The following is a 20,216-nucleotide window of genomic DNA, read 5'->3' on the forward strand; positions in this document are numbered from 1 at the left end:
CAGCAGGGCAAACGTCCCTAGCGTGCTAAAAACATTCAGTGCTGTGCTCTCATCCTGACCCCTTTGGCTACGTGCTCTGTCTGTTCCAGTAAACAGATCAAGGCCAGGACACAGACTGAGAGCTGGGCCACAATCATCTGTACCTCCTGGCTCTTGGCACGTTCCCTGGCATGGTTATGGCTCATTCGAAGGTCTACTCTCCCAGTCAGGGCTTGGCATCAGTTCAGGGGATAGCTCATGCAAGGCACTGCTCATGGTTAGCAACCTGGACGTAACCACCTTATTTTGGGGTGTTGGAGGCCAGGGGTATGAGGAAGGGTGAGAGCTTAAGTGCACAGACACAAGCCACACTATGTTGTGTCACTTGGTGAGTCTTACCTGGCCTGTTTGTTGCATGGTACAGGTATTTCATGGTTGGAAGGGACCTTTGAGACCATCGAGTAAGCCACTCAAGCCACTTTGAGATTATCGAGTATAGCCACTACTCAAGTTAGGAGACACACCAGATCTCATACATTGTTCTGGCTAAGTATACACAATTGAAACAAGCAAATAATAAAACAAATTTATATCCATACATGTCATAAATAAATATCACTGGGGTGTGGTCTTCTGTCCCTGTAGGACAGTCTGCCAACAAGCACTGTGTGATGTGTCAACCTTCTGCCTCCGTTGGCTCCAAGGTAGATCAGTTGCTCCTAAAATACAGTGAGCCTCCACCCCTGACACCAGATTTTAATAATAAAGGGTGGGAAAGCCTTTTCGGAGAGGACTTTCCTTTTTTTTCTAATGTCTAGTTAAGGCCTGCCCTCCAGTGCCTCTGTATTATGGAGTCTCAGCAAAGGCACCAGAAAAGAAACTGGTTCTTTTATGTAAGTATGTGCAAACAGCCTGTGTGACAAGGAAGTGACAGAGGGATTATCTTCTAGCCTTCTTTTTTCCCCACAGATCATATTGAATTGTACACTGTATATTTTCTTGTTAATGTGCAGGGCTTTGAAAGCCTTGCAGAAGGATTTACTGTGAAATTTATACCTTTATTTAGAGGATTACTCACAGGTGGTGAATTGACTGACATCTCACCGTGCTGCTGTACACTGCTATTCAGAACAGCAATCTTGGCATAAATTTTGCTTTGGATTTTGCAGAGATCTTTTTCTTTTGCATGTTTGTTTTCGCAAGGTGCCTTATTCTGACTTGCCAACTCAAAACACGCTTCTTACTCATTGCTTTCCTTGCAAAAGCATTGTTCAGCTGGCAAATTAATAAGGCTGTGCTGAAAAACAGTATCCCACCGAAGCTGCCTATAGGCTCTTCTAAAAAGAATTTGAGCTTTGAAACATATGTTTTATTTATAGAATGTCCCTTGGAAATCAGGCCAGGAAGCTGCAGCTGCTGAGAAGTTAGATGTTCTGTTTAATTTTTAAACAAAATTCTAAACAATGTATTCAAGTATAAAGAAGGCTTTTATGAATCATGAGTCATTTTCTGTTGATGGAAATATGATTGGTATCTCAAATAACTTATTACTTCCCTGTCCTGCCCCCGCTCTTTCCTATTGCAAGTATCTAACAATCTATCTTTGCTATTTATAACACACCTAAATAGACTGATAACCAAAGAGAAAGGAGACTGTGTTTGAAGTTACCATTCAAAAAGTCTTTCTAACACTGCCCACTTCCTCATAACCTGTCACATTCCACCATCTCATACGACTAATAGAAGTTAAGTAGGACTGAATTGAAACACACACACTATTTCCCAGATTTTGGATCCTTTGCCTATATGTTGCATTTTCAAAATGTAAGATCCATTATTATTTCCATCCTATAAATGACTTTTTACACTGAAATATCTCAGCAGACCCATCTTTTTCTGTTGAGTCATAGCACCAAATTTACACAAAGTTATTTGTTCTTCATTCCTTCACACAATTGCCCCTCTACTAGTTGTCTTTTACCTGACGACAGTACATTTCTCAGGCTCCTGATAAATATATTTCATAAGAAGAATCATTTCATGCAGATAGGACATTCTTAGCCCATTCTTAGTTCAAGGAGGCTGCAAAAACACAGCAGACTAGGAAAACTGCGTGAGTTTGAATAAACCAGGTGATATGCTGTTACTCTCCAGGTTGCAAACTTTATGACAATATCTAGATTAAAAGTCAAGTTTTAATATGTTAAAAATAAACCAGGTAGGAACATGGTAAAAATTCACTTTTACAATTGCAAGGCTCAAATGCTTGGGCTGGCAAGCCCAGTATGACACCACTTTGACTCCACAGCCTTATTTATGAATTAGATCGTGCTTCTGTACAGCGAGTGTAGCAGTCAAGTGAAAAAAAAAAAAAACCAAAAACAAAAAATAGGGCCACATGCACACAGTCTGTCTTTTTTACTGTTTGCATAAACAATAATCATTTCACCAGGGAGAAACTAGCCCCGTGTCCTAATAAAAACACTGCTCATCTATTACCTGCAACATTGAAAGCAGGAATTAGTTTTAAATAGGTACTTTCTTAAAAAAGGTTTTTCCCTAAGAAGCTTACTTCCAGAAGTACTGGCAATTTTGATAGCTACAACTGACTACTAGCATGCTTTGTCAGCAGCCTTTTCCTCTGGCTGTCCCAAACCTACAGTCTGTTCCAAATATTTCCTTTGCAAAACTTTAAGAATCCAGAAGAATCCCTTTTGAAGTCCACTGTCCTAACAGGAAGCACTTAATAGCTAGTAAAGCAATACAAAGACTTTGGAAATAGCAGCATCAGACAAAAAGAAAAGTAAGGGGAAAAAAAAAAAAAGAGGAAAAAAAAAGAGAGGAAAAAGAGAGAGAAATACATCTCCATGCAAAAGGGAGGGATAAAGTATTACTTTACAGATGCCACTTGTCTTCGGCATCCCCTTCGCTTCTCCCTGCAAGCATACCCAAACACAGAGCCTACTATATTTAAATGGCATGGGTGTACTCTATTATAAAAAAATGAAACCGTCTCCCCTCATAGTACCAGTTTTCCTCAACGAGAATACAGAGAAAAATGCCTCTGATCCTTTGGCTAAAGTGATCTGGAATCCATTACAGCAAGCAACATACCCACAAACGGGAGGTAAAGTCACAAGCACGGAGCAGGGGAAGGAGAGCTGAGGAGCAGGGACCTTGGTGACAGACCAGTTGCTGTCCATGGAGGCAGAGGCCCCGTGTCCCCTGCAACGTGCAGCAGCAGGCATCACTGACACTGCCCTTGCTGACAGCTGGGGTGGGTTCAGGCACCACAAAGAGAAACACTTAAGAAGTTGTGCCAGTGGAGGTGCTTAAATGCCCAAAGCCTTATAGACCAGTAGACACAGTGACGGCCTTGCCTGCAGCAGGCAGCAGGTTTTGCATCCCATGGACAACCCAGGCCTCAGGGCTTCCCAGGCTTTGTCTGGACTTGCCTTGACTTACCTAGAGCTTTGCTTTCACTTGTTTGCTTGTAACAGAGATTATTTAATAACCCAGTGTCTGTCAACCTAGTTTGTTTCATTTGCTTAGCATTGTACTATTGTGTGACATAACTCTTATTACTGTATTACTCTTATTACTGTATGCATTTTTGTAACTAATAGTAGCAATAAATAGTTCTTTGTGAATAATGAAGTATCAATGACCCCAGCACAAAGACTTCCTGGAGGAATGCAGGTACAGCATGGTACCACAGGAGGAGCAGTATGGAGGAGTTACAGGCAAAGGGTCCTACAGAATGATCCCAGGGCTACAAATCGCTCTCCTACAGTCCTAAAAAATTGAGAAAAAATATTTTAAGGGGTAAGAAAGAACAAGTACACACTCTCTCTCTCTCTATATATATATGTATATAACAGATATGGTAAATTTGGATGTAACATGAAACTGCAGATCAATGAATAGTGCAGAGCATGTTGACAAATATAAACATGACCACATATGGAAACTGAAACAAAGGAGGAAGAAACAATCTACACCCTCCTCCTCCTCATAAAAGACTTGGGATGCTTATCACTTGCCAAGCCCCATTGTCTTGCCACACTGAAGCCTTTGATCCTAGGACCCAGAGGGGCAGTCAAAGGGTAAGCATAGCATCAGAGAAAAGGATAGATACTGCAGAGTTTCTTTGTATGTTAACTGCATAACTGCAACCATAAGTATTATTATCATTGTAAATTGACTGATAATAAGTATTTGCGTAGACTGTTAGGAATTTAGTTAGATTAACAATGAACTTTGCGTATAAGGTGCAATTCTTCTGCCCTTAACAAGGCGGAGAGAGAAAGAAACCAGTGGGAATGCAAGCAGCTGTTCTGCTCTAATTTGGATGCAGCAAACAGATAACCCAGGCAAGACAAGGGAAGAGGCCTGAGAATGCAGATCTAACAACTTCCTGCAAGAAAACGCATTTGCCTTACCTTTTCTTATATTTTAAAAATGGTGCATTAAGAGAAAGAGGTTGTTTCCTATAAGCTCAACTATATTGATATAGAAAAACAAAACCACAAAAACTAAAGTCTGTTCTTGCTGGAATCATTAACAGCCATATTAGTTGGCCCAGCATTCTCTGTTTTTAAGAAGCTGCAATAATAAACAGTTTTAGAAGCCATGATTTTATATCTGTCTTAGAGCAGCTCTGTAGAGGATCGCTGGTCTCAACTCTGCTGCCTTCATAGTTCCTTTGTGAGTGTGCAAAACACCAGAGATGTTCAGTGGGTGCACTCAGCATCAGAGAGAGGAGAGAAAGCAGTGCTCTGCAGAAGAGAGTGTATCTTCAACACAGATCTCACACTTCTATACATGGGAAGTATATCAAGAAGGGTGTGTAGGAAACCACAAAAAATAGGGAGGGGAAGAAGACGACTCAAGTTACTACAGCTTTCTGGAAGAAGCAAATGCATAGCTCTTGGGTCTGGAATCTGGAGTGCAAGCTTGCTGCAGTCAACCCAAACTAGTTTATCCTGTTCGCTGTTAGGTTTTTTTTTCCACTCTGGAAAATGAAATGCACAGAACTGTAACTGTTCAGCAGCAGAGCTCCTTGGCTACAGCAAAACATCTTAGCAACAAAGGAAGCAAGTGAGTATCTTAAAAACAAATGGGTTATTTACTTGCTTATTAGGGAAGAGACAGAAGCAGAAGAAACGGGCTTGATAGTTCTACTTATGTTTAATGAATTTTAAAGTGGCTCTTGGCAATGCAACATATCCCTTTTGAAGGACCAGTGAGATAGAAGGCAGCTAAAACCTTGCAAGCACCTGCAAGTATGACTTGAGAGCATGCTGCATTTTGGTACCCAGAAGACTTTTCTTTACTTTCCCCCCAGGCTCCTAGCAGTTCTTTAGTTAATTTGCTGAAAGAATTGGCCAGGGTGAGGCATATCTATTTGGCATCCTTCTTGGAAGAGCACTCAAAGAACTCTTAGCCTGCTCTCACTCTTGTACCTCTATACTCGTATTAGCAATGATTATCAATTTTGTTGATCTGCCTTTCACTGTTGTCCTGCCTTTAATGACACTGTGCCGATGTGCACAAAAGTTATGCAAGTTCGTGAAGGTATTGACCTCTCTTTCCAGGTGAACAGAAAGAATTAGAGTCACATTGAATGGAAACCACCACACCACATAGCAGAGTATCTGTTGTTGTTCTTAAAATTTTTGATTATAGAAGGGTACAAGTGGATTAAGATTGATTTTTCAAAGGATTGCAAAATAAATGATGGATAGATGTTCTCATTCCTTCCTTGGTAGATGCTTTTATTCCTTCCTTGGTTTTTTGAAAGGAGCATGATCATTACAGAAAGTTAAAAAAACAAAACAAAACAACACACACAAAACCAAACAACCAACACCCAAAAGAACTTAAAGTTCTTGATTAATTTCACTATTTAATGGAAAGATCACATTTTTTCCACAGGTGATTATTACCTGCATTATTACATATTACCTATTTCTATCAGTGCTTACTGATAAAAATAATGGATTTGAGAAGGAATTAAATGCCCTTTTTTTTTCTTTTTTGCTATGTCTTTGCATTGATGAGGTTTGGGGTGACAGGAAAGTTTGCAAACAGTTCAACAAGGAAATAACAGAATCCACCTCCTGCAAACAAAAATATCACTACTTAATTAACAAGGCAGTGGCAAAAACCCTTTTTTACTTCAGGATTTTGTATACTCAAAGTCAAGTATCTAAGAGCTGACATAAAATTTAGACACACTTGAGACTTTGCAGTCTCCAGACAAAAGCCTTTTAATATCATGTAGAGACTGCACATATCCTCCAACATGCTAGGTAAAAGCATTCAAAATATTTACACAATACAAACAAAAACAGCCAAAAAGTAGATGGGATACAAGTTGCAGAGTCTCCAAATATTTGTTTCATTGTTCAGATACAAAAAAAAAATTAAATATTGTGATTACTAACCTGTTGCTAGAAAGTTAAAATGATAATATATTGAATAAAGATGGCACTTATCAAATAGCAATTTCTGTGAAGATTGTAAAAGTCTAGTGAATTAAAAACAAAATATATTTTTCTTTTCCTAACTGGACAGCCCAGCATACATCTGTAGGTACTAAACTAAAACCAGGGCATGTCAGTTGGATGTATAGAGGACACTGAGAACATGCAAAGGAGCAGAAAAGACTTCAATCATTTCCTTCTGTCACCTTTGTTAAAAGTAAATGCAACCTACCATATCATGGTTATTTTCTCCATTGTGTGGGCTAATGAATCTGCCACAGGTAAAACTGAACACATTTTAAGGAATCTGCTTTGCGATTTCTCAGAGACAAGGGTATATCCTGATTTATCACTACCATCCTCCTAGTTCCTTCATTTCTCTTATACACCAGCGTCTAGCAGCTCTGTGCATTTTCTGAACATAGCCTCCAAATAAAGGCCAGATTCTGGCCTTTAAAACCTCATTAAAATGAAGATCAGCACAATATTGGACCCATTGTGTCAGTGTTTCCAATTATTTCTTTTCTAAGAAGTACTTTAATTAGACATTTGCAATTTTAATATTAGAAAGACAGGGCAGGAAATTGCCACTGTAGTTTATTTGCTTTAGACTTCCTGCTGCTTGCCAGAGATGCTGAGGAGTGTACCACTCCTACTGAAAAAAAAAAAAAAAAAATATATATATATATGCAACTACCATGCTTTCGGTCAAGCGGATATTTCCTTTATCAGAACTGTGCAAAGTACACTGGCATTTGGCTGCACTCACTCATTTCCTTATCTTCTCTTAATATTGATAACTGTTTCTACATGACAATCAAGTCCATAGAATTTTGATTTCAAGTAGTAGGTAACTTTCAATTTTTATTTGGGTAAAACTCCTAAGCCGCTTCTTTTTCACTGATACTAGTGTAAATCTGGGACAATTCTCCCGTAACAAGTGCAATCCCTCTGCTTTCCAGGCAGATGCAAGAGTCCACAGATCCCTGAAGTTCAGTTGGCTTAAAGATCATGACATCTCTTTTACATGCAAGATATACTTTTTTTTTTTTTTTTTAATCCAGGACTTGTACTGGCAAAAGAGGAATCAAGGTAACAAAAAGGGATACTGCTTCCGTTGGAAGTTGTAGTGATGGGAAACCACACAATCTTTGAAAGACATCTCTAATCTATCAGGTGGAAGGCACACACGTATGTAGACAGGCATTACTGACTTACTTTTCAGTGGCTGTTTTGCTGAGATCTTGAAGCAATTTAATTGTGCAATGTTCTTGAATTCCCACACAAGGGAGGAACTATATAATTATAAAATAAGAGTTAGACAATACTAACAATGATTAAGATGTGCACATGAAAAATTAAGAATATGAAAAAATACTTTAAGTAACTTAAGAGTCTCTGTCTTAGTAGACAGTCTCTTATAACTCAGTAGAAAATGAGATCCTGCTGGCTCTCAGCTTTTTAAATGATTTATAGACTACAGGTTAGTATTTTTCCAAAGACCCTAACTACCATTTTTGGATCCTGTATACTGGGAAACCTAATGGAAATTCATTTTTAAAACTGGTGATGCATTAACTTCATGCATGTAAGGTAGGGAAAGGTTAAGCTTGACTGAATTATTTCTATTTTCTGAACAGATAAAAGTATTACCTCAGGTGCAGACTGACCTTTGAATGCTGTTGGATATAATCAAACTCCTTGGCCAGTAACCTCAAGTACAATTTCAGAAGTGCAGGTTTGGTGCTGTTATTAAAACTGAAACTCATCTGCTAGCCCTCCAGTCCATATCCAATTGCTAAAGAAATTTGAGCCATTATCTTTTTAGATGTCATTAACAGCTCATTAAATGTTTGAATACAAAAAACACCTCCAACCTATAGAAGTAAGAGAACTAATGTAATTGTCTTTTGAAGGATTCGCCTTGATAAGTTTGTAGAATAAGTATTCAGTCACCAGAAAGAGGGGGACCACTTCAGTACTGAAATTTTGATAAGTATCTTGGTAGGGTTTGTTTTCAGTGAAAACCAATGCAGCCCAGAGTAACAGTAATGATTTGGCCTCAGATCTACCCTTGTAGTGATATGGTCTAAAGAGCTTCACTGTTATTTCTTGGAGTTCTGTCCTTTTGTTTAAATCTAGAAAGGAATTTGCACTTCAGCCTTCCCTATTCATTAGACTATTACCTTCCACTGAACTATCCCTTGAGGTTAGTTCCTTCCCCCTCCACCCACTCTTCTCTGTCACTAGCTGTTCATTTTGACTGGATGAAAGGGAATGCTTTGTTGCTCTTGTTAGAGCATCAGTTTGAAGGCTAGATGTCCATCCAATGAACAGTCAAAAATCGAGTTTTCTAAAGTAAACCAATGGAATAAAAACAAATTAAGCCATTGCTGGACCTGATCAACAGTTATATCAAGCAGAAAGAGTCAACCAACACATTTCAGCTTCAGAATGTTCTTCAGAATAATAAAATTCTTCAGAATAAGTTCTAGTTCTTCAGAATAATAAAAGTCAATCCACTGTCTTTATAGCAATTAAAGATTATTCAGGTCCTTAATTTGCTATGGAAAATAAATTAGTCTACTGTGTTGATCTATATTACAGTAGAGACACATTAATGTTCCAGTGAAAGTGCCTGTTGCACCTCTGCAGGAGGCAGTTTCAGAGATACGGTTGTCACCATTTACCCTGTTCCAAGTGTGTCTTCACACTGACTTTTTGTCAGGGTTTTATGATACTAAATTTACTACAATAACTTCATAATATCACCAACACATAAACAAGCACAAAACCCCATTATGGGCCACAGAATTTAAAATCTGCAAGGTGCTTACATCAGCATGATTATTGTTGTGACTTCTGGGTTTCAATGACAATTTTTGCTACTGTTCCCCATCACTAGGTCTACTCTTGCTAAACTCCAGCTCCAACTTAGCCTAACATTTAACTCCCCTTCTCCAGCTTCATCAAGCTTCCATAATCAGGCTAGTATTCTCCATTCTCTGCAAGTTTTTAGCTTCCCATTCCTTCCTCCTAGTTTAGCCAGAAAAATCCTCCTTCCAGGGGAACAGAATTCTATACCCGCGCTTCCAGCATTGCCTTCCTCCAGCTGTCAGATTCAATGCCTCAAGCAATCCCTTACTTCCTCAGTCTCATCAGTTTCCTTCAAGAAAGTGTTGAAGGAATGTGTTATTTCACCATTCCCATTTTTCTTCTCTCTTCTTCTATATTTTTATTCATCTGTATTTTAAGTTCATCTATTATTATTAAGGACAGAAGCTTCTGAACTAAATGGAAACTGTAATTTTCATGTCAAGCACAAGGCTCTCGGAAGGGACTTTGCAACTAAAGTTGAACTCATGATAAATATTGGAAGTAGTCACATTAGGAAGACAAAGTATGCTTCAGAGTCCTGCAATAAGTTGGATTATGTTCAGGAAGTCATTAGAGGCACCCTGGAGACTATAGTATTGGAAGATTCCCATTTGTCAGTATATTTTGGGAGATGTGACACATGGATCTTCTTATAAATCATTTTGATAGTCTTAAAGAAAAAGTTCATTGAATCTAGCATAATATTTTGCATAAAATAGTGTCCCTAGAGCCTACAACTTTATAAAAAGGAGGTGGCAGGTCTGCAATAGATGAATAAAGTTGAAAGTACAAAGGAACTTGAGAAGCTGGGAAAAACAGCAAGGCAGAAATGTTTTAACTGATGGCTTGTGGGGGACATATACCTCATGAATTCTGAATTCTATGCATTAGCAACGTGCTCCATTGAATAGTGCTCTCCATGCTCTCCATTGTGAGAGACACCCTAGACAAGAGCTAGCTCACCACAGCACTAACTCAGATTTTGGGAGGCACACTATTCAGTGAAAAAACAGAAATAGACGGATGTTAAAAGTGTTAGAATGACATGTGTTAATTGGTCTATATAAATTCCACAATCTTAGAGTTAGTCTTGCAGCCCTGTCCTCCAGTATATCAGTTGCACCCCCCATAACTCAGCATTGCTTGGCAAACTTGCTGGGAATGCTCTCTGTCCCAACATCCAAGTCATTAAGAAAGATATTATAAAGTTTTGATGCCTGAATCAGTCCTGAGTGATGTCACTGGTGGCTGGCTGTCCACTGGCCTTCATAATGCTGACAGTCATGACCTTTTGAGACCAAGAGTTCAGCCAATTTTCCACTCAGCTTATCATTCACTTATCCAGTCCACATATCAGGAGTTTGGCTATAAGGGTACTACTATAGGAGACCATACTAGATAAACCCATTTGATCTGAGCTTTTGAAACTACAAAAGTGACATGTTGGAATATTGCTGGCCAGACATGAGCAGTATACCAATACTGTTAAAATTGAGCAGTGTTACAACTACTCTCTTTAGTTCTCCTTCTCTCACAAAGTCCTCTAATAAGTGGTGAAGGAGTACTATTTTGCACTCGCTCCCCACGTAAGTCAAGTAACTTGCGTAGTCCTCACAGGTTTATTTCTGTAGAGGACTAATAGTTTGCTGTTGATTTCAGAAGACCACTATTTTGACCTCTCTCTGTATCAATATACAAATTCTCAAAAACTTAAGTATTTGGGCTCCTTGAATAATATAAATTTCATAAAATTTGTTGGCATTGTGTTCTACTCAGATGAACATCATGCTGAAATATTGTATAAACTATGTGTTCCTATCTTTGAAATTTATAATGAAATCCAAATGTCAATATGATTTATTTTTAAAACGTCTCTTAAACACCATATTAGGAAAGAATACAACTCTACAATATACAGTGGAGAAAAAAAATAAATAGATCCTTAAAAGCTGTAGACTACAGGCACATTATTTTACATGAAACATAGCAGTAAATTCAATAAACTTTTCCTCTGAGTCAAGACTATTGAAGTCATTTATAAACATGAAAATGACATAATCTGCACCTATTCTTTGTACATGCCCTCCAAAAAGTACCCAGAACTTCATCTCTGACTTTCCAACAAATTCACAGGCACTCATAAGAGCACAGCAATGAACAAAACAAAAAGATTCTTTCATTTTACGTCAGCAGCATTCACAATGCTTGAGAAAATTGGCTCTGACAGCATTCCCATTTTAAGTATACACATTAATTTCTGCACTGTCTTTGCTCTACCAACTAACCTTAACATTTAAAGGTAGGATAAAATAAACCATCCTTGTACCCCATTAAATATCTAGCTAACCTTTAACTTTTATTAAAATCAAGTTTTCAAAAGTCTTGTCTAAAGTTTGTATAAAGTAAACATACTCTTTACAAAGAAGCAGTTAGGCCTTGGCAGCTTGGAGGGTTGCAGGCAGACCATTATGCCTACCCTGAGCCAAGCATGAGCAGCATGCCCTGCAGAACCCAAGGCTTGGCAGACAGGCCCTTCCACAAAAGATTTTTTTCCTAAGAGAATGCAAAGCTGGTCCCTAGTCCCTTCTCAAATCCCATACACCAGTTAGCTGCTGCACACTCACACCGATGGTTGTACAAAGGCTGTCCATAGCTAAAAACCAGAAAGACCGTAGGCAGGGAGACAATTTATGGCACTGGAGAAGGCACATGGCATCAATATGGGGAAGCCTAGGGAAGGGCCTGATGGAAATCTAAAAGAAGGTGGGATTAAAGAGGGTGGGATGCCGGAGGCTTTTTAGGGTACGAAGCAGACAATTTCCTCCTGAGAAAGTGGAAGAGGATTTGAGAGAGTTAGGACACACAATGCTGAGTACACAGGCACAGACATTGTTTCGGACAGCCCAGCATTTGCCTCTTCTTACAGATACTTTGGGTACTATGCTGGACCTTGGTATCTTAGTATTAAATTAATGGAAGATATATAGAGGCCACTCTTTCAAAACCAAGTCCTTGTCCACACCCTCTCTCCATTTCCACCTACTGTGCAAGAAGAGCACCTTTATGGGCAGAAAATCTCATGGAGCACCTCAGAACCTCCATGTCTGCTACATTGCCACTTGCTTTGCTGATGGATTCATTTCATACATGCACCTTTGTTTTACATTTGCTTTAAAATTCCTAATTGTGCAGTCCTGGTGAGGATGGTCCAGGCACCTCTGTCTCCCCACTCCCCTGCCATCTGCTGTCATCTTCCCCAGTGAGTGCTGCTACTACCTTTGTCCCACTTGACATCTACCTGTTCCTAAAAACAGGTGAAAGCGCTGAATGAAAATTATCAGTGTCCATTGCCATAATTAAAAGTATAGAGACTAGATCGTCTGTGGTGTCTCTGACTGGGAGCAGCCATTGGCAACATAGTATAGGAAGGCAAAACTCCTGCTCCCGGATCTACCATGCTGGTTCACGCACAATGCAAAGCTTTCTTTGGGAAATGAGAGGTGGGCTCAAAGCACAAAACGCAGATAAAGTTTTTTAAAACCCATAGAAGAGATCATGTTTGAAACTGCCCATTTATGAAGCAGAAATAATTGTGGTTTTCTGTATCCCACATCCAGCTGTAAGCCCATCTTTAACCAACACAGAAAATCCATCTGAACCAAAATTAAGGCTGAGAAATCAAACAGTAGAAATCAATGACACAGTTAGTTTGGGCATATTGCACATAAGAGAGAGATGTTCCTATTTTATTTGTTACATGCTCATATTTAGGCAAATTTATTCTATCCTTCAGATAAGTATGTAAACAATGATTATTTTAATAAACCACTTCTTTAGCATGCTTAAAAAATCTTTGCCCTCACTGTAAACATTTTTAAAGCTATTAACAAAACTAAGGACAGTACTATTGGCACAATTTTATTTTGGGGAGGCTCTGATAATTTGGACAACAGTTTTTACTAGTTGTGTTTGTTTTTTCACTAGCTTTTGCGCCAATTAAGGCTACATGACTGCAGAGCAAGCCTTTACTTAATTAACAAAAGGCAGCTTAGTTAATCCAGCATCTTTTATTAGACAAACAATTTAAAAGAGAGATACACAAGCGTAAAGCTTGAAGCATAGATTGTTTGCCCAAAGGCGTCTGCCATTGTAAACTGTGTGTAAGGCCATATGCAGTGTACGGTGTTGTCACTGTTGGACGTCAGACTTAAGATTTATAGCAGCATCTTATTAAAGAGCCTGGTCCTGTATTTAATTGCACAGGAATTTTCCTTCAGCCAAGCCTAACAAACTCTGTCGCCTAACAAATGACTTTTTAGAAAAATGGACACAAATGTTGATCAATTGTTCCCTTTACTAACTCTCAGTATAAGTAACTTCTGGTAAAGGGTCAGCCAGAAGCTGCTCAAACTTTCTTAGCAGGCGTCTCTAAGAAGCCTGTTTATAAATGGATTAGTGGCTTATTTTTTACCCTGGAGCCCACCTCTAAGCTCAAGAAGAGACCTGAAATATAGAACAGAAGGTTCCTTAACTCGAGGTGGATCGGTGGTGTGGAAATCAAGGATACGCTCAAGCGCAGCTCTTCATCTGCTGGCTTGCTTGCATTTCCATTTCTCTAGACAAAAAAAAAAAAAAAAAAAAAAAAAGAAAAGAAAAGAAAAGAAAAACCAAAACAACAACAAAAAAAACCCAACCAAGAAAAACTCAAACAAGAAACCCACACCACAGAAAGCAAAACCCCCCCTCAAAACACAACACACACAAGGAAACCCTGAAAAAACCCCACCCTTACCCCCATTAAAAAAAAAAAATCAAAACCAAGTAACCACCCACTTAACCAAAACCTCCTGGCAGCTTACAGGCACATTGCAATAGCATTCAATTTGCCTGGAACTGGCTAAATTTCTATTATTAAAGTTTCATTTAAAGATCTTCATCAGTATCATCTCTTATTTTAAAGCTCTTAAAACACTCCACAGAGTTTTAAACACAGGATCACCAGTATCCTGCTCCTACTGGACAGGAACATACACAGCTACTCTAAAAATCTCCAAAGGTGCAGAGAAATTTAGAAAAACAAAACAAAACGGTCAGAAGACCTAATTTGTTGTAGTTTCTAACCAAGAAAAAACAAAGTTCAGTACTAACACTCTGGTACCATAAGAAAAACTCAGAAGAAGGTGCTAAGAACGGTCTAAACCACCACAGCACATTGTATGTCCCTGTGGGTACGAATTAGTAGCTTTTACTGGAGACTACAGGAACATGCTGTACCCAGACTCCACATACTGTGGGCCGGGTAACTCACTCCATTATCACCTCCTGTCTTTCATTAAACAACTATGGCTGTCGGTGCAACTTCATTACAGTGAAAGCAGATGCTCCCAACCCTGTGATAGACACAGCTCTCTAACCCATGGGAAACAGAAGGCTATTTTACTACACAGAAGGAAACTAAAATAGTTATGCCTCCTCACCCCTTCAAAAAAACCCCAACAAAACATTTTAGGATATAATAGCAGTCCCCTCGAATGGCAACAACTCGGAGAAAATGGTACAGCCACGCCAAGAGGCAGAAGTCAGGTTTGACAGAGTCAAAAAGGTTTGGAAATTATTTCAGAAAAAAAAAAAAGATTGCAACTTTGTCATTTGTGATATAAATATCAGGCAGGAAAATTTACCTCAAAGTCCTAACTTACTGCCCTCAAAGAATTCAGATTAATTTTTTATGTGTGTTAAAGCCTTAGTAAAAATATGACTGTCCTTATCTCCCTTGCCCTACCTTCCACCCCTGAAGGCAAAACAGCACATTCACAATTGCAGCTCTCCTACTTCCAGGGCTTGAAGGCTATTTCTCTCTTTGAGGTGTTAACAAGCCTCTACTGATGGTACTTATGTCTAATGCAGAAGCTTTATACAAGACAACATCAATATATTTAGCACACCTGTCTTGTATGCTCTGAATCATCTGTGGATGAGTTTAAATATGTTATGTTTTCTTTGGCTAGTCCTACAAAGTCAAACCTTAGCGAAAATAATATAAGCTTTTCTTCCTTTTGTCTGTTGATATTTAAAAAAAAAAAAAAAAAAGAGGCTAAGTGCAATCATTTGATGTCTATTTAAAAAACATAAAGTAGCAGCCATGTAACCAAGAGCAAATCTGGTGGCAAGGGCAAGACATCATAACCGACAAACACGAGAGAACATTACTCAAGATATTCGGATACACTGAATATGCAGGCCTGGGAACAAGGTTGTCTTGTTTTTAAGCTTGTAAATGAATGGTTTTAATGCTTTAATAGCTGTTTAAAGACAGCTAATAGATCTCTAGATTGCCTTCTCGCTTTCTCCTCTGAAGAGGCTATTGCAAGAGAACTTTGGTAACAGACTGAGGTTACCAAACAGATGTTTGCTGTTTTGGAAGTGCTGTTTATTGAATCTTTTGCTCTGCTCTTATTTTGAGTTTCCCTTGCATTTGTCATGTTTCCTGCTGTTCCTTCTCTCTCCTTCAGACTGTAAGCTTGCAAGAGTAAGGACCATCGTCTTGCATGCAACACTCCCAATGGCTACTAAAAATTGATCATAAACATAGACGCACACCTGCACAAAAAAAAAAAAGTTATTTTGTTCTCTTTTTGTTTTTTCCCCAGCACACAAAGCCAGAAGTCTTCTGATGATATAAATAACCCAAACAACAACAAAAAACCCCACGATCCTAATAAACTACTGATTCACAAAGTTTTAGGGTCTCCAGTTCAGGAAAAAAAAAATAAATACAAATGTGCTTGGGAAATCAGCAGCCTATGTCCAGTGCTACAGATTCTTTTCTCTGAATGTTATCTGCTAATGTTTGCTTCTCTCTCCGACAATGACAGAGCACTGACTTGCACATTGTAAGGCAAACTGGCAAAAGGGAGAACACTGAATATGTTGTTTCTTTTAAGTATTAGGGTGTTAGACCTGGCTCCTCATAGCTTATGCAGACCAAGTTGCAATTAATAGGTCTTTGGCTGAGTGAAAAATGCATTCCTTTCCTCTATGCCTGAATAAACTAAAGCCAAAACATAAAACCTTTGTAATATGCCCATGGATGCCAGTTCATTTATCAGGAAAGATAGAAAGGGATCTGACCCAGGAGTAATATTTACTTCAGCCACAAAGACTCTGTGCTTATAATGAATTCATCATCTGATTTTCTACATCCCCCGTGCTGAGATCTGAAGAAGCTTACTTGCTTGCTTTTTTTGCCTACTGTTTGGCACAGAATCTGTTTGAACAGAGCTGGACTGTAAATGCCATGATCACAAATCTAGCATCTAGCTGGCACTAGGGAGAGAAGAGGTTCTATTTATAGCTCTTCTGGGCAATGTTAGCCAATGGACATGTTGCTGCTCTGACCATCCTTGAGACGGCCTTTACAGGAATGTACCTTTTTCTTTGTGATAAGCTATGACAAGGCCTTAAGGTTTGTGAGGATGTTCCTCTCCTCCCTCCCTTCTTCTCCTCTATAGTATATTGGAATTGCTCAAATGTATAAACAAACAAAAAGAATTAGAAGCAGCTGCATCTTCTGAATAGAAATCGGACAGGTTTCAAGCAAAGAGGAAGACACATGTTAAAGTTAGTAAGCACTGTGAAATATTTAAATCTAGAAAATTCACTTCGACACCTATATGCATTTAAAATACCTTTTTTTTGGTACATTTTTTTTTCTCTTTAAGCCCCATCCAGCTGTATTAAGAGAGAGCTTTTTTTTTTTTTTCTTTTCAAGTAATGAGGTAAAAAGCAGCTTCCAAAGAAGCTCTAATGAAACTTGTAGGCATTTAGGCAGAAACTTCTGGATGTCAGTTCTGACAGAGAGCAGAAATGTATGTCAAGTTCTTATTCCCATCAGAACTATTGCACAGATCTTTAATAAATAGAGTGAGCAACAACAATCAATGTGGGATGGAATAGAGATATGGAATGAAGATGTGATCGTGATACTATGTCATTGAAAGTGTACCTCTGTTACCTGCTGAATTTGATTACCTTAAGTGTCTCCTTTAAGATATGAAGTGCACGGATTGCATCCACAATGATAGTTAGAGCACTGAGAATCACAAGAAATATTGGTATGGTTCTTTGCATAAGAACTCCTCAACCAAAGTATTTCTAATTTCACCACTGTCAGGTGATGTATACCATATAGCCTGCTCCTGGGGGGGTTAAATACTAAGACAGATTAGGAAGTAGACACTCAGTTACTGCAAAAGAGAAGAACTCCTCAGAAATTCAAGAATTGCTAATTTAAACCAGAAACAGATTCATCCAGTGTCCACTACAGTGTATATGAGTGTCGGACTTAGAGATTTGCTCTTAAATATGCATTATTTTTTTTGAGAACCTAAAGAAACTTTTGAATTTTACCCTAACATGTTAATTCTCTGTTGACGGTTGAATAAATGATGACAACTTGCCAAGAGACCGTTGTAAAAGCAGCTGTTGAAATCAAGTGGTTCTTTCCTGCCTATTTTTAAGATTTAAGTGAACTATGTTTTATCAACAAAATAGCCTCATTTGAGAGTTTTACACTGAATGGCAACAAACCAAAGACAAAGATCTCAAATGTTTTAAGATGAGTTTCAGCGAGTGACTGGGGCGCCTGCCCTCACTCTATGTTAACTCTAGGTTAAATACTGTTTACACAGGCAGTATGCTAATCATAAATCCTTGTTAAACATTGGCTAATAATTATACTTTGTACTTATTCAGAGCCTTTCATCTGATCATCTCAGAGCCCTCTGCTAACACAAATTCATTTTCACAACATCAGGAGTAGCTAAACAATTACCAAAGATACCAGATCTCTAGAGTAGAAATGGAACCTCTGTCTGTATAGTGGGCTAATACTTGACATCCTTCTAGATTCAATAACACTGATGAAGACTATAGGGATCTGGTAGTTTCAGCCGTACTGGAGTTTTTATGTTAAAGGTAGCATAGTGAAAATGAACCTATACTTTCCTTGTGTTCTATTCATAACAACAACATGACAAAAATATATATTTCTCATAACTAAAGGTCAGACTCTAAAACTAGTGACACAAAAACATCCCACACAGCAAACCACAGACCAGAAAAAGTTTGAAGAACAAACATTAGGAAGGCCAGTCAGCTATCTCAATCTGATAAACTGTTTTTGGCAAAAAATTAAAACAGTTGTTTCATGTTTGTGGGCAGTTTTTAATGGCTTGTTCTTGCATTTTAAGGTACTGGCTCAAGATTTCAGGTTTATGATAGGAAATGCATTTAATTTTCTTTTTCTGTTTAGGTTTTTTTTGCATAAAAAATAATAACAATGATGTAGCATCTACAGCAAAAGATAACTTATGTCTTCATTGGAATCTGTGAAGAAATGCCTCGAGGTGACTAGCATAAAACATAAATTATCTATAAACTATTATGTGAATAGCAACATGAGAGTTCTGCAAGTAATTGGTATGGCTAGCAGATGGCACAGGCTCAACTTCATTAAAAGCAGCAGTGTGAAGACCAAACTCCAGATTAAGACTTCCTCTCTAAAAACAGTATATGGAAACATCGAACTTCTCCAAATATTCATATGCATATTAATATAGTCACCAACTACATACTACTTGAACCATTATCAATGCCAAAGGACACATCTAGTTTTCATGCTGTCATGGCCAGAATTTTATTAAAAGAGGCATGGAAAGCAACCACTGAAAAACAAGACACAGTGGAAAACAGATCTATTCTCTAATAGTCAGATGAGCAAAGCTTCCTTCGCTTTCCTTTACCAGAGCAAGTTGCAGATACCAAGACCCAGTTGCGAGGAGGATTACAGAAGTGATTTTAAGTTTTTTGTGTTCCTGATGTTAAGATCAGTTTATGCTGGTCTGGTCCCTTGTATTTAATAGAAAAACCCACAGTTGCCCTTAAACTTGTGCAGATTGCCAAGAGCCTAGAGGCGCTGGTCCAGCCGAGAAGGACTACTCAAGCAGTATAAGAACGGTCCCAGACCTCTACTAATATTTGCATGGGCACCATGAAGCAAGTTGGTGGTAGAAACATCAACAGGCCTTTCTAAACAGAACGCATGTCAAAACTGGAAACTGAGCAGTACAATACCAACTGATAATACAATACATTTATGATGTCTGTCAGAATTTTGCTATGGTTTTCAATCCATATATTTTCTTCTAAATTTTATCTTTGATGCTTCACTTTAACCTTTAGGATACCTACTTGCCTTATTTCTCTTTCTTTTATTCCCTGCTGGGTTCACTTTAGTTTTTCCCTTCCCACATCTTTTCTAGTGTTTGTTTTCCTAATCAAATGATCTCCTTTCATTCTTACTGAGCACCACCTACTTAAACAAATTAAATAAACCAAATTAACTAAACCAAATCAAAAAAACCTGCTGTCCCTATGTAATGTTTATTCTACTTGTTTATTATAATCCATTGCTCTGCTCTCTGGCATACTTAAACTGTGAAGTCTTCATCATTGACTGTCTAACTCTGTTTATAGAGCATCTAGTGAAATGAAATCATATTCCTAAACGGCACCAAGGTCTTACCGTAACAAAGATAACCACCAGAAATAAGACCAATTAATAGCACCAACAATTCAACCATGAGCAAGATGTCCAGGCATATAGATGGAAACAAAACCAAAGAAAAGTAACACAGTCATTAACAGTAATTGATGCAAAAGATATTCTAAACACCAACAACTCTAAAAAAGTTTAAAAAAAAAAAGAACGAACAACAACAAAACTCCCTATTAAAGTAAGTTCCTTTCTCAGAAGCTTTCCATCCAAAGCATTATAAATTATGCCTGTTTTGAGCTGAAGTTCCAAGAAGT

This window comes from Numenius arquata, chromosome 2, assembly GCF_964106895.1.
Source record: "Numenius arquata chromosome 2, bNumArq3.hap1.1, whole genome shotgun sequence".
Lineage (NCBI taxonomy): Eukaryota > Metazoa > Chordata > Aves > Charadriiformes > Scolopacidae > Numenius > Numenius arquata.